The sequence below is a fragment of the Aulonocara sp. 'chitande type north' Nkhata Bay genome, linkage group LG3, assembly GCF_057382095.1.
Source record: "Aulonocara sp. 'chitande type north' Nkhata Bay isolate Kocher_YH1m ecotype deep benthic linkage group LG3, A_spYH_male_GT1.1, whole genome shotgun sequence".
Lineage (NCBI taxonomy): Eukaryota > Metazoa > Chordata > Actinopteri > Cichliformes > Cichlidae > Aulonocara > Aulonocara sp. 'chitande type north' Nkhata Bay.
Genome location: NC_141346.1, coordinates 45,881,907 through 45,900,967, shown reverse-complemented (window position 1 = coordinate 45,900,967; position 19,061 = coordinate 45,881,907). Strand labels below are relative to the sequence as shown.

General features: G+C 44.1%; 1 protein-coding gene and 2 pseudogenes across 21 annotated transcripts in view; all 3 read right to left on the bottom strand.

Moving 5' to 3' along the window:
- Positions 1-19,061, bottom strand: part of LOC147335864 (receptor-type tyrosine-protein phosphatase delta-like) — a 418,922-nt gene that overhangs the window by 264,917 nt on the left and 134,944 nt on the right. The gene's annotated exons all lie outside the window — the stretch shown is intronic.
- Positions 964-1,804, bottom strand: LOC147335867 (uncharacterized; annotated as a pseudogene).
- LOC147335866 (uncharacterized) lies at positions 3,260-4,136 on the bottom strand (annotated as a pseudogene).

Below are 19,061 nucleotides of genomic sequence, written 5' to 3'. Positions count from 1 at the left end.
CTGCCCCGCACCCCTTTTGTATGGTCTCAGGTTTGTCTTTAGTTTCTCCCAGTTTAGGTTTGTAATTGCTCATGTTGAGTTGCCTGTTTTTGCCACCACCACCACCTTGTAAATAAACATCACTCTGTCATCAGTTCGCTGCATCTTGGGTCCTCCTTTTCCTCCACACCACACAGCTCCCTCCGCCAGCCGTGACAGTACGAGCCGACCAACATGGACCCAGCAGCATTCGCACCTACCCAGGAGTTTCGGGAGGAGGTAACCGACACGGTCGCAAGGTTGGTAAACCTGTGGCTCGAGCAGGAGGAAGAAGAGTTCCACCGCGCTGTAGAAGCCAGGCTACAGCAGCTACTCTCTGCACACTCCTGGCTGCTAGACTCGCTTCACCCGCTGGCACGGGACTTCCTCCTTCATGAGCTGCACCTTCGCCCTCCAGCCGCTGCCGCTTCCCAACCCAGCCCAGCGGTGAAGATTTTGCCCGGCCCGCCGGAGGTTTTGCCCGGCCCGCCGGAGGTTTTGCCCGGCCCGCCGGAAGTTTCGCCCGGGAGGAAGCGACGATCGCGCCGTCGGCGCGTCGCCCCACAGCCGGAGAGTAGGACTTCGGAACTGCCGGCTGTGGTGAGTGGAAAAGACACTCCGTCTGTTTCGCCAGCTCGAATGACTGTTTATTCCGGGGCTGTGTTTGTTGAGCCAGCTGCCCAGCAGGTAGCTCAGTTAGCCGCCCAGCAGCCACTAGCTCTGTTAGCCACTCAATCGCCACCTCCATTACAGTCACAGCCAGACCTATTAGACACTTGGTTACAATCCATAGCTCAGTCAATAGCTCTGTTGGCAAGAGACTCATCAGCTTTATTATCAGCTCAGCCACCTATTCAGCCACCATCTTCACCAGCTCCGCCTGTATTACAAGTCGAGTCCATCCAACCGGAAAAGCACTGTATTTCACCTGTTCATGTCAAGCAGAGAGACACACCACATAACGCAGTTGTCAGTCCGCAACAGCTGGCCAGCCCAGAGACTGTGACGCACTCCAGGGCCTCCCCAGAGGCTGGGTCCCAGCCCCCGGCCGACTCTGGACCCCTGGAGATTAAGAAGCCAGCTGAGGACTGTATCCGGCTGTCGCTGCCCGAGCTGGGTCAATGCTCTGTGCAGCTGCAGTCTGCCTTGTGTTTGCCAGAGGCCCGTGTGCCTGCTGGTTCTGACCCGTACCTGCCAGAGGCCCGTGCGCCTGCTGGTTCTGAACTGTGCCTGCCAGAGGCCCGTGCGCCTGCTGGTTCTGAACTGTGCCTGCCAGAGGCCCGTGCGCCTACTGGTTCTGACCTGTGTGTTCCAGGGGCCCCGGTGCCCACTGGTCCAGAGACTGTTTTCGCTGGGGGGCCCGAGGAGCCCGTCCAGCCCCAAGACCCATCATCGCCACCAGCTGCAGCCTCTGTGTCTCCATCCTCGCCAGCTGCAGCCTCTGTGTCTTCACCCACGCCTGGCCCGGCCTCTGCTTCTGCTTCAGTCTCGTCTGGTCCAGCTTCTGCTTCTGCTTCAGTCTCGTCTGGTCCAGCCTCTGCTTCTGCTTCATCCTCGCCTGGTCCGGCTCCAGCCTTCGTGTCTTCAGCATCGCCTGGCCCGGCTCCAGCATCCTCGTCAGCATCGCCTGGTCCGGCTTCTGCTTCAGCTTCGCCTGGTCCGGCCTCTGCTTCAGCATCCTCATCAGCTGCCTCGTCTGGTCCAGCCTCTGCTTCGGTCTCGTCTGGTGCTGCGACGGCCACGCCACCTTCGGGTCCCAAACTGCCGCCTCGACATCGGCGGTCATCTGCCAGGCCGCTGGTGGAGCGTCATCGTCACTATGGACGACCTCCTAGACGCCGCCGTTGCTGTCCGCACGGTCGGCCGCCTGAACTGTTTCTTCGTCACCGCCGTTGCTGTCCGCACGGTCGGCCGCCTGAACTGTTTCCTCGTCGCCGCCGCTGCCGTGTGCACGGTCGGCCCCCTGAACTGCCTCCGCTCCGCCACCGCTGCCTTCCACTCGGTCGGCTTTCGGAGCTGTGTCGCCGACGTGGCCGGCCTCAGAAGATAAACTGTCCTGGACTTCTGAGCTGTGAGCCTCTGGGCCGGCCTCCTGAACTGTGTTTTGTCCTAGTACTCCAGCATGTGTGTTTTTGTTTTGGACAATTCCCTCGGTCCGCTGGAGCTTGTTTTGTTCGGTGTTGGTCCCTCCGTCCTGGGCCCCCGCCGCCCGCCCTGGGTTGGTCGTCTGTTTTTGTTTTGGGCTGTCTGGAGCCAGCCCTTGGAGGGGGGGTACTGTCATGGTCCTGGGTCGTTGACCCAGCGTTTTGTGTTTTGTGACTATTTCCCTCTGTTCTAGTTATTCTGTGTCCTCCCCCCTTGTGTCCGGTTCGGGTTCTAGATTTCCTGTTTTACTTTGTAGGTCTGTGTCTCGTTATGCCCATTAAGTTCCAGCTGTGTCCCCTCCTGTGTGCCATTTCCTCATTACCTGGTGTGTGTATTTATAGTTGGTGTCTGCCTGTTGTTACACCCCGGCCTAGGCAACCGAGGTGCAACGTAGAAAAACAAAGATAAGGAAAATAAAAATAAGGTAAAAACACACGAGAAAAAAAACTAATACGGGTTTCCACAAAAATCATCCCAAAACGAAAGTATCGACCACTATTTTCTTTAAAGCAAAATATGATATTTATTTATATCACAACACAAGGCGCCAAACTATTTACAACGGGGGGGAAGAAGATCGCGACCATGACATACAGAAACACAGGGCTTAAATACATGGAGGGAGCAATCAGGGAATGGACAACAGGAGGGAAACACAGCTGGGGCAAATCAGAACTGACGAGACAGGGAAACGTAAACTGAACACACTAAGATAACACAGACTTTCAAAATAAAGTAGGAAACACATAACAGTCACGCAAAAACAATACAATACCAACGCCAAATCGTAACATACCCCGGAGGAGCACCTAGACACTCAAATCCACACACAATTACGGTCACAGTCGTAACACCCCCTTACCCAAGAATTAACATTAACCCCAAAATGTTTAATTCAAGGAGACAGTGCTCTAGACAGGGTGCCAGCCAATACGTTACCCTTCCCTTTCTTGTAACTGATCTCCAAGTTAAAATCTTGCAACAACAAGGACCAGCGCATAAGTCTTTGATTGGAGCTGCACATTTGGGAAAGGAACACCAGTGGGTTGTGATCGGTAAACACCCGCACAGGCAGCACACTTGACCCAGCATAGACCTAACACACCCCCCACCCAAAAACAAACAAACATGTAAAACATACAACCCCAACGAAAAAAATGTTTGTTCCATGTCCAGCCCATACGGCACCGGCCACCGTCCCGCAGGCGACGCTGATGACTGGACGGGTCCTCCAGTGGAAACGGAAAACCGGAGCGGGCCCTCGGATCCTCTAGCGAAGACAAACGAAGCTGATGACGGCTGGAGCGGTCCCTCGGACACTCCAGCGAAGGCGGATGAAGGCTGGAGCGGTCCCACGGACCCTCCAGCAGACGACGAAGGCTGGGGCGGTCCCTCGGATCCTCCAGCGAAGGAGGATGAAGGCTGGAGCGGACCCACGGACCCTCCAGCAGACGACGAAGGCTGAGGCGGTCCCTCGGACACTCCAGCGAAGGCGGATGAAGGCTGGAGCGGTCCCATGGACCCTCCAGCAGACGACGAAGGCTGGGGCGGTCCCTCGGATCCTCCAGCGAAGGTGGATGAAGGCTGGAGCGGTCCCACGGACCCTCCAGCAGACGACGAAGGCTGAGGCGGTCCCTCGGACACTCCAGCGAAGGCGGATGAAGGCTGGAGCGGTCCCACGGACCCTCCAGCGGAGGCAGATGAAACTGATGGAGGCTGGAGCGGTCCCCCTGACCCTCCAGCAGACGACGAAGGCTGGAGTGGTCCCACGGACCCTCCAGCGAAGGCGGATGAAGGCTGGAGCGGTCCCCGGGCCCTCCAGCGAAGACAGACGGAGGCTGAAGCGGTCCCTCCCTCGGACCCTCCAGCAACGGCAAACGGCTGAAGCGGCCCTCGGACCCCACAGTGACTGGACGAGCCCCCGTCACAGTCGTAACACTGTGCTCCTCGTCGGCTCGTCTGCGTTCATCCATGTATCACTGCGTTCCTCCGTGTAGCTCTGCATTCTATGGTGTTTCGTTCCTGTCTCTGCGTCTCTCTGCCCCGCACCCCTTTTGTATGGTCTCAGGTTTGTCTTTAGTTTCTCCCAGTTTAGGTTTGTAATTGCTCATGTTGAGTTGCCTGTTTTTGCCACCACCACCACCTTGTAAATAAACATCACTCTGTCATCAGTTCGCTGCATCTTGGGTCCTCCTTTTCCTCCACACCACACGGCTCCCTCCGCCAGCCGTGACAGTTTGTTTGTACTCAAAAACCTTGTTTTTAATGTTTGTCTTACAGTTGCAGGCTGTAGTATAAAGTGTTAGCAAAAAAATTTGACCAAAAATGACAAGCAGCCACAGGAGGAGGACAAGTTTAAGCATCTGAAAACTAAAAAGCTTGTCAGATTTAGTGTTACCCAGTATGAGGTGCACAGCCACCCGTCAGACACAACCCAGACAGTGGCTCTGGGCTACTTCTGTCTCCTTGTCAAGTACCCATAGGTCAGAACATATCTGACATCTTGGCCATATAATGTGGGCCTGTTGCTAAGCCTCACCCTGAGTCAACACTGTCAGGAAAGGCCAAACGTGGCCCATAGAAAACTACACAAGTGGGTCATGCTTGTGCCAGGCATTCATCGCTCTGGGAGAGGGCCAGTGGATAATAAATTAATGCGCTACAAGATGCTTCCTGAGAGATCAGAAGACAACTTTTGATAGTGACCACTGCACCACACTTAGAGAGCACTACCAAAGGATTCTTTTTAACACACAGCATGCGGTTTCAGTTCTTAAGCACAGTAGTAGATCTTTGATATTATATGCAGCCATCTAGTGGGTGTTACTAAACCCACCAAGTGCTCCAAATAACCATGCAGTCATACTAAATGCAGCCACTCTGTTCCAAACTAATGCGCTCTTTTCTTTGGCTGTGATGCTATACACAAAATAAAACACGTAAGTTGCAGAAATCGGGAACCGATGTGATACAAAAAGATCAACACATGGAAAACAAGAAAGAACACCAAAAAACTGGGAACGTTTGAGCTGGAACCAGCTGTCTTTTCTGGAATTTCCACTTAAATATATGACCTGAATTAACCCTGGATGTTTTTAGACGGTATATCAGTCAATCTTACATATAGCATATCCCCTTCCACACCTTATTCTCAGCTATAATCTGTATAAATAGCTTTGTGCCCCTGTGTCTTCCCACATGAGACCTAACACGTATAATACACTTACTCTTAAGGGCTGTGCAGCACAGACGTAATCTCGCACATATCACTACTGGGGACAGGCGTCCCTTTATGCAATCAATGCCATGAGACCATGAGCCGCATACATCACTTAAATCTATATAAAGCCTTACAGCCTGCACACGGGATTTCAATACATTGATGCAGTAATACAGATGTAATTTATGCCCGTTAAGCAAAAATGTGTTACGGTGCAGTTGAGTCACCGCACACATGTGGTTAAGTGAACTATTTTAAATACTCGCACGCCAGTCTGAGATGGCTCCGTCATTCTGTTGCTAAAATTACCACCCCTCTGTCATAAAAGGGATTCAGTACACCATTTAAAGCCTTCGTATCAGTAAATGAAAGAAAAGACCCATGGGAATTGTCTCTTCACTGTCAGCTTGTCTTATTCAGCGTTTGTTTCCCTCTCACAGTCTGAATTTGACTGTTTCCTCTGTTTTTTTTGTCTTCCTGGTCCGCACTGTGCACACAATGCTGCCAATTAGTAAATGTTGAAGAGTGAGGCAAAAATCGAAGCTTTCCTTCAAAATTAATTCCTCGCATTTGCAGTTTGGTGCTGCAAAGAACGTGGGAAAGTGCTTAACAAGCCCAACGCATATATGATTATGGCCCGGGATGTGACAGTGATGGGTAGTGCATTGGAGAAGACTGCTTGCACAATTCATAATGCACACACACACACGTACAGAGAAACGTGGGCAAATACTTAAAAGCAAATGTTAAATTCACCTGCACTTGACAGCCGAGGCAGTTTGCAGTGTGACTGTGAATATGAGCACAGCGGCAAAAAGCAGCCTATAGCTGGGTGGATTTTAATTCAAGCCGGCTTTGATGCTTTTATTCTTCCTTACATTTTCACAAACACACGGGAACATCTGCACGCAGAATGAAAGCGTGTGCAAACACCTCCGAAACCTGTATTTTCCTGCATTATCACCGCGGCCTTCGCCGTAATATTTTTCTAGATGAGAACTGACGACTTTATGAAGACCGTGCGTTGCGCGAAATGGTTTAAATGGCTCACGGAGTGGGGCTGAGCTGTGCGGTGATGTAGTGCTCAGAAGGCCCAGAGCTTTATGCTTCACAGCTCATACTGTCATGCCCAGTCCACGGATTTATCGATGACCCTTAATAAAACTGTAACATTTGATAAATTTGCTGAGCGAGAATGATCAGGGTGATAAATAAAACAACTTGTAGGCTTGGCTGTGGTGCAGCAGCAGTTGTGGAAGTCTGTGTGGTGGATTTGGGGCGTGTGTGTGTGGAGGGGAGGGGTGCAAATGGAGCCTGCAGAGTGAGCTGCATGCTTATTGCCTGGACGGGAGCCCGAGTTAACAGCAGTAATGTATTCTCGGGCATCAAAGGCTCAAAGTTGAGAGTTTTAAAGGAGCTCGTCACTATTGATTTTGAAAGAAGAGCAGCTTCCTGGGTTCATTATATGGGAGCTCTCAGCCTTTACTTTAGGCAGCGGGGCCATATCACAAACAACAGGGAGCTCGGGTGAGCATTCCTTTGTTGTTTAGAACAAAAATTAGTTTCAATCATTCGCTGTTTTTGCATTCACGAGCTATAAAGTATAAAACCATGGCTAATGAATACTACCCAAATGACTTGAGGCCCTGGGGCTTTTTTCACAATTAATACACGTTTTAATTGAACTCAGGGAAAAAAGGCACCGTTTGGTGTTAAGCAGTAAAGAAGAAGTAGAAGAAGAAGAAAAAAACCCCCACAAGGACAAGGGCTAAGATTGCTGTGGTTTTCTCAAGCTCGTCTCTCAAGGAGAAATTGTTTTTGTGCTTGTTGCCTTTGAGTCTACAGATTTGTCAAAACAGCTAAAAATCTTGCATTTTCATGCTTTTTGTTGGGGGGGCAGTATGTACTGTGTACGTGAAGTGTCACATTTAGTTGTGAGAGCATCGCTACGGCGGAGTCACTCAGTGTGAAACTGCTTAAAAACACACATGCATATTCATTCAGCTGTGTGAGGTTGTTTATGTGCAGGGAGAGTACATAAAAGTACGAAAAGTAGGTAAAATTGTATTAATTATCTGTGAATTACATATCAAAACTGGGACTTTAACTCGTTCAAACATCTGATGCATCTAAATTGCACAGCAGAGTTAAGAATGTGCTCGAACAGATGGCTGATTGTTTTTGGTGGACTCGGAGAGCATTAGACAGGCAAAAGTGTAAACATCAGTGTGGGCAATCAATATCTCATTAGGGTGTCTGCTTTAGTTCATGTTTTGTCGCTTTGCATTCTCCACACACACTCTTTATCGGATGGGTAACTACAGCCTTTTGGTGGGAAGGGCAATGCAGTACATGGCATAAGATACAGGAAAATGGGCCTCCGCTGAGCTCCTCATACTCTAAGCATGCACTTGCTCCGAGTCCATCATCCTGCGATATGATCGGCAGTTTGAAAAACATCCATGCTGCACAACTGGCTCGCACAACTGAATTTCTAGCAATGCCATCATCCTTTTTAGCATATTTTTAGACGCAGGGAATCAGGGACACGAGATAGCTAGTGGTGCTGGTACACTGGGAGATAATGCAGGATGAGCCTCAGGCAAAGGAGGGCTGGAAAACTCTTCTTGTCACTTTAGATAAGAGGAAGGAAATGGGATTGGTTGCTGAGGGACCAGCTAAGTGCTTGTCGCTGTCCCTTTAGCTTAAAACCGGCAGGGTGCTATAGTGCATCTGGACAGGCAGATGCCCATCTCGCTGCATTCAGTTGTGTATTGGGTTGACTCCAAAAAGGGCAGTCACAGAGCAAGGTGGATGGTAAGTTTGCAACTGAATTGTGCTTCAGCTGTCACGCTTTGGAAATATTATCTCATGGAAGTGGCAGGGAAGAATATTGGTTAGACAAAGTGTCCGTCAAAGAGAATACACAGACGCGAGGCCCATATTTTTCCTCTACATTGCTGAGCAGTTAGTTAAGAGAAAAAAACGGCCACACTGCTTTGAGATGATAGAAAGGTAACTCAGATAACTAGCTTTTACATCCAAGGTATGCATCTACAACATTGAACTGCAGTAGAAGGCCACATCAGGTTCTGCTCCTGTCAGCCGAGAACCAGAAACTGAGCATACAGTTCACACGTTTACTCTAAAATTGGTCAATAGAAGCTTAGAAATATTTTGCTTGGGCCACTTATGATCATATAAACACCACAGTATACCTGAGTATCTTTGATCACTATGTCCATCCACGTATTCTGATGATAACGCATCATGTTTAAAAGCTCAGATCATCCCAAACTGGTTTCTTGAACATGACTTCACTGCACCTGAACGGCCTCCACAGTCACCAGATCTCAATCCAATAGAGCACCTTTGGTAAATGGACTGGTTCTTATATAGCTTTTCCACTCATCTGAGCACTCAAAGCGCTTTACACAACTTGTGCATTCACCCATTCACCACCATTCGCACAAGCACATTTTTTTAAGTGCTTTATAGCTAACATTCACACACATTCATACTCCGATGGATGCATCGGAGAGCAATTTGGGGTTAGTATCTTGACCAGACCAAAATCTGTGCGGTTCTGAAAGCGAGAGGAAGTCCAGCCTGGTACTAGAAAGCTGTACTCAATAAAGTAACCAATGAGTGTATTAAGTACATTGCCTAGTTTTCGAAGCAACCCTTATATTCAATGCACAAGCACGGGCAACTCTCGAACTCCTGATCACACAGAAGAATTTAGAAATGTCATTTTAGCTCTCTTATTGTTGATTATTGATTTCTCTCAGTGGTGTTCATTGTGCTGTTGGTTATAGAGTCACTTAGAGGATGTCTGTAAAAGATATGTTGTGGAATACTTGTTGAAAACTGGAGAAAAAAGTCTTAGTTCTTAGGCTTCGTACTTACAGTCTACTGTGATTTTCCCCTATGGCAAAGACAAGGGCTAGGTCGATCTTAATATGAAAGTAAAAATAATAATATATATGCTCTCCTTACACTTGCTTAAATGCAGAGTGATTGCAACACATTTCATTATTCAATTTAGCAAATGGGTTCTCATCACATTACTTTCGTTTTAACTGTTGTAATATTCTTCCCAGTGGCAATTTTTGTTTCTTAGTGCTTCATATTATTGTGAAATGATCTGAATGGTTCTCATCTAGAGTCACATATAAAAATAATTAGGAAATGGGTAGTGAAATAGTAGCACTTAGCTATTTTAAACCTTGTGGGACATTAAAGTCTTTCCAGGAATATAAAGGAGCCACTGTTCTCTCCTTCGACACTTTACACAGGATATGTTTTCTTTATGATGCAGCTTGATTGATGGCTAACGCCCCTCACATAGGCATATTTAAGTGCACAAACATTCCACCTACCTACCTTCCTTCACTGGAAGGTCAGCTGCTATCCAAAATGTGTTTATTTTCAGGGTAATTGCATCAGATTGAACGGTGAAATACCGTCACCTCTTGTCGGTCCCTTGGAAGATTAGCACCAAGGCCATCAGCGGGATCGATCAATGCGCAGGCCACTTGAAGGATGGGAAGGTCAGTGGCAGTGATATTACTCACACTGGGGGAGATCTTGTGTCAGGGGCTTTAATTTTGAAGAGGCTAAATAATAGTGATAGGTTATGGACAAGGAAGAAGATTGACATCAGTGATAAGACAACACAAGTACAAGAGATTAAGAACTGTGACTGCAAACCAAAGAAAATGTCCGAACTGCATCAGGACAGTAACACAACAGTAATCCTAGGCAATTATTACAAATTTTATGCACTATCCATCTTAGTGTTTTCATAAGAAGGTGTACATGATCCCCAGCTATCAGCACACAGAGAACAAACCCTCCCTCCCACGTCTTTCAGTCGAAGATGTGTACATTTTTGTTTCCTTCTGTGCCGTTTTTAATGCTGAGCACATCCTCTGGCGGACTCACATCATCAGAGAGAAGGAGCTGACTAATCTCAATCCCTAAATTTATTCATGTTCAATAAAAGCTATTCATCAGTTTAAACCAGCCTGTAAGTTCAAACTAAATTTGAACCACTTGGGAGAAATCTAAATGACTCGAAGGCAGCGTGGTTAAGCAGCCTGGGTGGAGGGATTGTGAAAGGACGGGAAAAGAAACGGCAGGGGGAGAGGAAATCGTCCCCCGAGTGTGAAGCTCTGCTAAGCCAGCAAGCAAAGGGTAGATCGCCGAGTGCTTCGCTGCGTGTTGATAAAGGCTTGGCTATTGTTCAGTCACTGTAAACAGGATAGCAGGTGACTTGTCTTTGGCACGCTACGCACATTGATTATTGATCGCTTAGAATGACGTGAGAAGAAATGTTGTGAGGAAACAGGGAGAAGGGAGTAGAGGATGAATATTGAGGAGTGAAATCAAACCATTTATTAAAGTAAAAAAAATGTTTGTTAAAATGAAAGCTGTTATAAAAGCGTTTCAGGCAGCTTGAATAGATCACGAATATAGTAAAATGTTATTCGGCAATGTGATAAATTCATAAGACAAATTGGTAGATATGCACCGATTCCAATTTTCTTGGGTGATTTCAGCCTGCTAATACCAATTTTGCCTATTCTGATTTTCAAGAACTACATATACACACATACAGCACATATAAGCAAAAGATAATATGATAAAAAAATAAAGTTTTCTTTATTGCCGCTATACTTGAAACTGGAGCAGAGCTGTTTCAGCAGACTAGCATACATACATTCTTACATTCTTTCACTGATGCATTTATTCCACAGAATAAAATAGTGACTATAAAAGTATAAATATACACAAAATCCAGTTCTACTAAAACTGCATTAAGCTACAGGATCTGGTACAACTTAAAATAAAGTACTCTGTTACTGGATAGGTAGAAATATTAAAATTAGCTACTTTGAGGCTACGTCTTTTTGAAAACGCAGATTTTTCTATGTGTTTGCGCCTTTCGTCCACACGTAAACAGCGTTTTCGGTTACTGAAAACGGAGATTTTTAAAACTCCTGCCAGGGGGGATATTTGCGAAAGCTCAGTTTTTGTGTTTACGTGTGGACGAGGTAAACGGAGAAAACGCAGTGTCAAAGGTGTGCGCCTTTTTTGACGTCACACTGTGCACCATGTTATTGTTTCGGTGAAATGGCGGACGTAGACAAAATACTGTTACTGTTAATTTTACTCTCTGCAGTGTTTAAATCCTTACATATACACACACAGTTACTGTCCCTCCACACATACGACTCAGTTCTGCTTCTATGCACCATCTTTGTTTACTCTTTCCCACTCAGGCTTATTGACTTCTGATTGGCCAACATTTCTACACGGATAGGAATATAGTGCCACCTGCTGCTTTGGCATGTTCCTAGCAGCGTTTTCCTTCGTTTTTGGCTTTTATGTGTGGACGGAATTTTTTTTATAAACGAAAACAGAAAATCTTCGTTTTCAAAAATACCCGCGTACGTGTGGACGTAGCCTAAATCCACCTTCGCCTAATATAGTGTACCTTAGCTTATGTTAGGTTTATATAACAAAACAAGTAAAAACAATTATTTTCCAGTAGGCTTATACATTCACCAGATTAAAAGATATTGACCCTTCTTTTTTTTCTACCTGTCGCCATATTTCTCCTGGCTGCTAGCTTCTGGCTAGCTCTGAGCTCTGGCTAGCTCTGAGCTCTGGCTAGCGTTAGCATTGGCCACTCGGCCTTTATTAGCTTCTTTAAAATGGCTGTGTTCAGCTGCGTAAAGGTCATCTGTCTTCTGAACCACCATTTTTCTCTGTAGTTTTTTTCTGTATTTAGTTTGGTCAACTTTGTGTCTTTATTCACAGTGAACAGCTTGCCCTATTATGCGCATGTCTTACATGGATAAAATGGAAATCAGATATGCGTGAGATTGAGTGGCCAGTTGCCAGCCTGACTACACAGACTTGTACTTTAATAAATTGGAATGTAACTAAAATTTAATAAAATTTTAAAAAAGTATATTTTCAATTTAAATCACTCTTGCAATATTCCCCAGAATAAGAACAATGAAATATTTTCTTCAAATCACTCAGCCCTGAAAAGAACATAATGAAGAAAGAAAGAAACTAAAGGCATGAAGGCTAACTGTGGAGTCTGTGCTGTGTCTGGTGTGCAGTGGACCGTGAGACTGCACTCTCCACCTCAGTCACACCCTGCTGTTCTTCTCAGGTAAACACACTACTGAAGCCCAACAGATGAAGTGAAAAACACACAAACTATCACACAAAAAAATCTCTAAAACTAGGATTCCTTAGACTATGTAGTGTGCAGTAAATTTGCACAGGTAAAGAAAGGCACCATAAAAAGAAAGGGCTTTCCTTGTTTTTAGTGGCTTAGTAGTTAATAAGCATAGCGTGCAATATTTTCAGAGATTGTTTGTTTAGTTTCATTTTTTCATGACAGCTTGAAGTTCAAATATAAAGTTTGCTGCAAGACTTTCAGAGCTCATCAAAAATGACCACTTTCAAGTGTTGTTATTACTTCTATTGTCTGCGGCTTGACCACCTTCAGCTTCAGAGTGTGAGCTAAGGGGTCTCTCCCTCTCTACCCATATGGAAAAGAAATAGTAAAAACTTATATGTGATTACTCATGAAAGTGGCCACTTTCATGAGTAAATCATGTAAGCCTTATATGACTTAACTCATGAAAGTGGCCACTTTCTCATTACTTTCATATATTGTTTTAGTAAGTATCCAAAACATACAAGTTTCATTGTATAATTTTTCAAGGGATCTTATATCTGTTTTCACTCTTATATGCTTTTCATACAAGTTTCACACAAGGCAGATACAAACTTTATAAGATTTATATATATCTTTTCCATATGGGTATCTACTGCTCTCTGTGTCCCTTATTGCATTGCGGGAAAATGGTAAACCAGAAACATCAATTATTCCAGTAAACAAGTTTGGCCATGTAGAACATTCAATTACACATTAAACATTAATAGCCGGTGCTTATTTCACACATCCATTAGATTGCGCTAAACATGGATACTCCATCTTATTAATAGAGCTTGAGTGACTTGAGTGTTCTTTTTTTTTCAACTAGAAATTTAATCAGGGAATAATAATGGTGTGAGTGGTTGGCATTTTGTTATAGAGAAGCTTAAAGTCAGAGAATCACCATACAAAGAGACCAAGGATGAAATTTATGAACGTGGAAGGAAATGAGGAAACTATATTGTAAGGCATGGTGAAATAGGGTGGCAAAAAAGAGGAGAACACTACACCATGAGCACACACCTTTTAAAGTGCAATGTTGGATGAGAGCTATGGTAGTAATCCCCATTTCTCTGTGAATAATACACCTCTGAGACTCTACAGCTAGATCTTCACAAGCCTAAGAAATACAGTGCAGGGACTCAACGCCCAGCGGTGGTTAAGCAGAAGTGTGGTAAACGTGCTAGTTGTTTGCTTTAGCCCTCTGTGTTAACACAGTTAATAATGGTATAATGACTCTGATTAAAACTCGTTGGCACCTTGCTCACTTTAATAGTGGCATTACTCATTATCATACTTGTAGCTGATGAAAGCCATTCAGTTAAAGAGGTCTCTATAAAGCCATATAATATAGTCATTTTTCTAATTCTACATGGAGTCTGTGTGTGTCATTAAAGTTATACAAGATAAAATTACAAAGATTAGGGACAAATAGGAAGAGACTGCTAATTGACATTGAATAAACAGCAGAAAATCCAAATTGCAAAAAAACATCACAACTTATTTATACATGGATAATGTCGGATGTGGTACCAGTAGGAACTCGTAGATAGTTCGGCAGTGTCTGAGACGCTCAGAGCAACCTGTCTGCCACTAACAACCATGATATTTTCTAAGTTCGTTGAATCATCTTGCTTTCCCATCCTGATCTTGTTTTGAACTTAAGCAGGTTGTCTTGTCTTGTAAAAAAATTTGACTTGTCTTCTAAAAACGGAATAAAAAAGCCCCCCAAAACAAAATTTCATTATACAAGTCCAATGACAATAAAGGGTTATTCTATTCTATTGACCATGTCTACATGCCTAACTGTACTGCTACTCCTACATGTGACTAGAAAAAATTGTGTTAACAAGAAACATATACATATGTACATACATATTTCCTGGTAACCTGAGTCAATAAAAAAATTCAGTTTTTAAACTATGTTTTCATTAATTAAGGAAAAAAGCTATCCAAACCTACCTGGACCAGTGTGGACATGTAATTGCCTCCTAAACCTATTAACTGGTTCTGACACCCTTGGCCGCAAGAACTGCAATCAAGTGTTTGCAGTAACTGGCAGTAACTCCAGTAACTGGAGTCTTTCAGAGATCTCTGAGGAGGAATTTTATGTCCAACCTTCTTTGTAGAATTGTTTGAATTCAGCCATTGGACAGTTTTCAAGCATGTTATTCAGATTTGAGTCTGGACTTTGGCTAGGTCATTGGAAAATCTTTCTTTTGGGTTTTTTTGTGCCATCCAAAGGTGGCCTTAGTGTGTGTTTTGGACCATTGTCTTACTGCATAACCCAGGTTGAGCTTCAGGGCACGAAATGTTGGCTGGGCATTCTCCTTCAAGATTTTCTGGTAGAGAGAAGAATTTATGTTTCCATCAATTACAGCAGTCATCCATCCAGTCATCCAGGTCTGTAAGCAGCAAAGCAGCACCCCAAACCACAACACTACCACCACCATGTTTGACTGTTAGTATGATTTTCTTTTTATGAAATACTGTGTTAGTTTTATACCAGATGTAAAGGGACTGAAACCTTCCAAAAAGTTCAACTTTTCTCTAGTCAGGCATCATCAAGATGTTTTTTTGGCAAATGTGAGATGAACCTTTGTGCTTTCTCCTTGTTCTTTCCCATGGATGCCGTTTTTTCCCAGTTTCTGTTATTGTTGAATCATGACTTTAACTGAGACAGCTGAGGCATGGAGTTCTTTAGTTATTGTTCTGGGTTCTTTTGTGACCTCCTGGATGATTCATCTGAGCAATTTTGGTAGGCCGGCCACTCCTGGGAAGGTTCCCTACTGTTTCAAGTTTTCTCCATTTGTGGATAATGGCTCTCACTATGGTTCACCGGACTCCAAAGGTCTCAGAAATGGTCTTGTCTTTCCAGACCAATAGACGTCCGTGACTTTCTTTCTCACTGTTTCTTTAGATTGTGGCATGATATATTTCTTTTTAGCCTCCTTCATTTTGCAGACAGGTTTTGACTAATATTCAAATTTGTTTGATCTGAAACATGTACGGGTGACAAATATGCAAAAAATGGCTTGATTGAAAAGCCAGACAAGTGTTGTGTAAAATGTAGCAGAAAGGTGTATTCAGTTTAGTTTATGACAGACAATGTGCATATATGACACACGCATCAGGCAGGTCCTGGCAAGGATGTCCAACACTCATTGAAGTCCAAGGATTTGATTTCTTATATTATCTACAAAAGCAATAGCACTCCTGTCTCCTTCTCTGAAGTGAACATAAAATCTACGTTAGTAACGCTAATCTTTTCCAATCTGCATACTATGCCCAGACAGATTTAAATTTAACTCACTATTTCTCCCACTTGACCCACCTCTTCACAGGAGACGCAAAACATCTGCACAGGTTCTACATTTTTGCGAGGTTTGGAGAAAAAACAAAAAAAAGTTAAGTATGTTGTGCAAAGTTTTTGACAAACCATGAAGAAGGATGAAAGCATATGGCAGATCTGGAAAGTCATGGAGATGTGAGTCGAGGTAAACAAGAGGCTTACACTTTTGGAAAGGTGCGGAAATCAACATCTTACACAAGGAGAAAAAAAAATGGCCCTTTTAAGTCTTCCAATCCACCCGCCACTGCATCAGCAACAAGGGGAAGCAATGTGCAAAGAGGAAAGAAACTAGTGTGTTCTCAAGCTGAAAGGTTGTTAATTAGTGTTCATCACACATTTAGTGGGCGTCATTCGGCATTCTAAATTTAAAGATGTTGCGACTGCTATTCTTGTGAATGTGTTAGAAAAGTGTTTTTTCCAACTGCAAAAGTGCAAGAAGAAAAAGTTCCTTGGGTATATTGTGCAGCACCTCTATATGTTCTGGTCTCTCGTGTGTAATGTATAATTCAGTATATTACTGGCACCATAAGTGTCTGTTCTCCCCACGGCAAATTTAGCGCCTCATGTTGTTTTGTTGACAGCTGTAATATCTGCTTTTCCCCTCTCGCTACTGCTTTCCGGAAGACTCTGGATACAAGACAGAAACTTTCAGAGGCCGTATAAACTGTACTTAAGATACTGTTTCAAATCGCCACAGCGGAGGTAGAGCACACAAATGTCTTAACAATACCGTTGCAGGAAGTCAGTGCCACACGAGTCCTGTAACCTCTTTTAGGATAACAATGTGGGAATTGAAAATGGAGAGAACATTTTACAGCACCGACTACACAAACGTTAAATTCAGTGTTGAGAGTTATTGGTTTGGGCTTTGGTTCCCGTCTGTGCCTCTCCGACTGTGCTAATCACCGACTCTGTGATTCAGTAATATACACAATGGACGCGTCGTTGGTGGGACGGTGACACACAGAGATTTGGTTTTCATCCACTTTCTGTTTTTTTACTAGCTGTGCCCACAAAATAATATTCTGGCACAAAACCAATGAAGTGATGCTGGAGAGTTGGCTCCCTACAGTAACAGCTGCCCCATGTCTGAGGCATCACATTAAATGATGTCAGTGATCTGACACTAATCATGTGTGCGGCTGACTGCTGGAAGTCCAGTCATCAGATCGAGCTGCCTCCAGCACCACATCACTTCTATGTCAACTGATTGTTCCACAGCTTAAGGCTTGGCTTTCTGTTATTAGATAACGCAGCAAATGTTGTGCATAAGTAAACATGACACTAAGGGCCAGGTTTACAAATGGCTTGCTGCTGCACAAAACTCTTTTAACATAAAAAAAAACAAACAAAAAAACTACTGTCAGGATTTACTAAAGATTATGGGCCTTTGTTTGCATGTTTTTAAAGTTGTAAGAACTTCGGCATTACAAATCAGTTTTAATGGCTACTTCTCTGTTGAATCAAATCTATTATAGCAACATATTAAAATGTCCATCAAATACAGCTATCAATGCAAAGTGCTGAACGTTAGAGTGGACCAATTGTGCTTTGACTTACTTAATCACTACTTTGTCGCATATGTGCACTGTTAAAATGATGAAAGCTTGCAAGGCCAAAAAATCCCAATCGTAGCCATCAGACTGCTCTAAATGCTCTGAAGTCGCAGACAGTTGTTCATTATACTGCAGATGTGCTTTGTGTGGTCATCTCAGGCGCCCAGCTCTGGCCATGAACAAAGCAGCCCCACCTACATCCAGCCTTCTGATTCTTCCCTTTAAGTTGGTCTTAAAGAAAAAGAGGCTAAAGATAATTTGTGTCAGATAGATGATGGACTGGAGCTGCAGCATGATCCAGTATGAGATAAATAAGAATTATTTTTAACTGTAAGTCAGCGGTTGGTCAAGATCTGGCAGCAACTAACGTTCTGTGTCATTTCTACCCATCTAACCAGTGACTGGAATCCAGGAATATGCCGACACCCTGAGGTTAAGCGAGTATAATGCTTACCACATTCACTATTCGAGTGTTGCAAATTAGCACGCTAACACAATGCTAATTAGGCCAGTATGTTGAGTAAGTATTTGATAAAATCATCCAGCAGAATTTTGGAATCTGTTACAATATCTGTCTGCTCAGTGCAAAAGGCAAACAAATAGATACTCTGACCTAATGATCAAACATGCTCTTTCACTACATCTCTCTCTCTCTATATATATATATCGATATAAGCCAACATGCAATCTTAGCTTACTGCTTTAGTATGAAGACAAAGATCACAATGACGGACAGCAAAGAGAAGAAACACTTAGAAAAAGGAAAACTTGTTGATTTCCGATCCATCAGGTTCAGACTTCAGCTGTGAGACTGAATAGGAATTCCCAAAATTCAATGCAATGACACACCATGCTCAAAGCCAGTTGTAAGAGCCCAGGAAAATAGACTTAGCTCGTCTTGACTGTGTGATGAATCCTCCCAGATCATTTCATACAGCAAAGAAACAAGTTTGGTGAGAATGAATCTCTCCTTCTAAGACAACTTTAGAGGAATTCTTCCACAAAGACAAGTATTGATTGAACATTCTTGAGTTTGATACGCAAGTCTTGTCTCCTCAAGTCTCGGACAGATACGCACTCTCACCTCAGTCTGGCACTGAAAAAAGAGTCACATCGTTATACCTAATATGAATAAAAAAAAGAAAAGTACAACAATTAATCTGGATAAGTTAAAATCCAAATGATAATAGAGGTTTCTTTTTTTAAATATATATCGATAAAGGCCCCAAAAAATGGAATTCATTCGTGGAATGAATGAATAACCCAAGCTCATATACGCTGTGGTCACTTTAGCCTTCATGCCTCCCCTGTAATGACATGTCTTTTCAATAACCACTCTCCAGTTCTAATCTCCAATAAAGTTGAGCAGCTGCTTCCACTGGCAGTGTGAAAGGGTCCCGCACCACATTGTTTTGTTGGATCATCTGGTTTTCTTTCCATTTTCCCCATTTCTGTTTCTTCTGGCAATGTTGCACTTGGTGCTAACACAGACCTTCGCTGGCAGTCGGGTGTGCAGCCGGGGCT